The sequence below is a fragment of the Polyodon spathula genome, chromosome 16 (genome assembly GCF_017654505.1).
Source record: "Polyodon spathula isolate WHYD16114869_AA chromosome 16, ASM1765450v1, whole genome shotgun sequence".
NCBI lineage: Eukaryota > Metazoa > Chordata > Actinopteri > Acipenseriformes > Polyodontidae > Polyodon > Polyodon spathula.
Window position 1 is genome coordinate 4,246,120 of NC_054549.1, and position 2,114 is coordinate 4,248,233.

At 37.6% G+C, this 2,114-nt stretch overlaps 1 non-coding gene across 1 annotated transcript; it reads left to right on the forward strand.

Annotated features, from left to right (window-relative positions):
* The first annotated feature begins 576 nt into the window (after positions 1-576).
* On the forward strand, positions 577-717 carry LOC121329418. The gene has a single exon (XR_005951778.1). It is a non-coding gene; the product is annotated as a U12 minor spliceosomal RNA (small nuclear RNA).
* The last annotated feature ends 1,397 nt before the right edge of the window (positions 718-2,114 follow it).

Genomic DNA, 2,114 nt, shown 5'->3' on the forward strand with positions numbered 1-2,114 from the left:
ATATATATATATATTATACGTGTGTGTGTGTGTGTGTGTTCGTAGCCCTTTAAAATTGACCCAGACACAGGATTTAAAGTGTTCAACCGGACAACTGAGCTGTTTAAAAGTTTTTTTTTTAAAAAGTTGAGCACAAAAAGGTACACAGGCCATCAACCAGGCCCTCCACATAACAGCCCTGAGCAGACTGACTGCTCTCCTAAAATACCTTGCACCTGGCTCTGATTTACAATGCTAGCCAGGTGCAGGTGATAATAACCCTAAACAATAATTAACAAAAACAATTAACACATGTTTTTTTAGGCAGAGAGGAATTTAACCCTCTCTCTGCTCACAATATATATATATATATATATATATATAATATATATATATATACACACACACACACACACACACACACACACACACACACACACACACACACACACACACACACACTGGTATACTGTTTCTTGCAGTTTTCAGAATATATCTGTCATTGTATTAGTCTAATAGCATTAATGTCTAGCCCAACACCACAGTAAGCCTGCCTGCCCCCTCTAGATCTTATCCCTAGACTTGCTGTAAGGATTTACACCTTAAACTGATATAAGGAAAATAACGTCCTGGGATGACGCCCGGCTTCTTGCTGGATCAATAGTTGTGCGGTTCCAGGTCGTACTCTGGATGACCTGCCTAATTTGCACGGTGCCTCTGGGTAAAGCAATCTGCCCGGACCTTTAATCTGATTCAAAACAATAAATAAGTAAATTATCGGTACCGTGCACTTCCACACAGCATTAGAACAAGTATGTGCAAATCATGCTTTATTATTCCATTGCTGCATTCGTTTCTATCTTGGATGCATTTTGCATATTTCATCCTTGTTTAAGTCTGATTATTTCGGTTTGCAGAGTTTACCGAATACTTAATAACAGCATAGTGACAGGCATTGTTAGGGCCTGGGCAGGTTTATACAGATCCCTGTAGAATAAATTAGGCAGAGCTATTTCAGGGGATATGTCTTATTCAGAAGGAAGTCTGTTGAATGTGGAATTAAAAACATGAAGCATAAAGTCCAAGTTGGGATAACACCCTCTCTTGCATCCACCAGAGCCTGGACTTACTGGGTATGACATGTGTGAGCCAGATTGTCCTATATGTGGGTCACTGTAGCCTTTGATTGATTCACATAACATAAATATTGCCAGGATGATCACAGCTCTTATTGAGGTGTCTAATAAATATGTAAGCAGGCTCTGTGGAGTACAGGGAAGAAACTGGTCTCGTGTCTTTCGTTGGGAAATTTGGGTTATTGTGCAATTAGGTATATATTTCACAATACAATCTAGAATTTATTTCCTGCATTTTCGTATAGTATATACAAGGGTGACATTTTCTGGCTTGCCAGAATTTACTACCTGCTTTTCTCCATAGTATAAAAAAGGATGGCATTTTCTGACAAGGTGGCAGATTTTGACGGTACACCAGTACTTATAATATGCATAAATGTGCAGCAACCATGCCCCTCAATCATTGTGAATATAAGCACATTACATCCTCTGTTAGTTTTATATAATGACAGAGATGCATTTCTACAGCATATAATATTGGCTATGAAAGAGAGAGAGAGAGAGAGAGAGAGAGAGAGAGAGAGAGAGAGAGAGAGAGAGAGAGAGAGAGAGAGAGAGAGAGAGAGAGAGAGCACTGTACCGGTTAGCACTTTGATTATTTATATAAACTGTTGGTAATGCTTCATCTTAACCAGCCAATAATAAACCTATAATAATAATTGCTGTAAGATATTAAAAGTAATTTTGTTATGATATCCTTGCATTAACCTCGCCTCCATTCCAAGCATTATTATGTTATTAATTTATTAATTACTCTAATTTCTGATCTTGCCTGGTTTACTGTATATGTATAGGCAGTCTCTAATTAAAAAAATAAAAATAAAACGCAATTGTAATATTACAGATTCCAGGTTCAGCCACAAGATGGGGGTATAACTCATGTTTTCTAAAGTAGCTTAATGCTTTCAGTGTGTTGTTACTTTCAAAAGAAAGTAGATACTGGTCCTGTACATGACTTTATGGAAAAGTCACAAGAGGAGACATCTGTGCTTATTAATG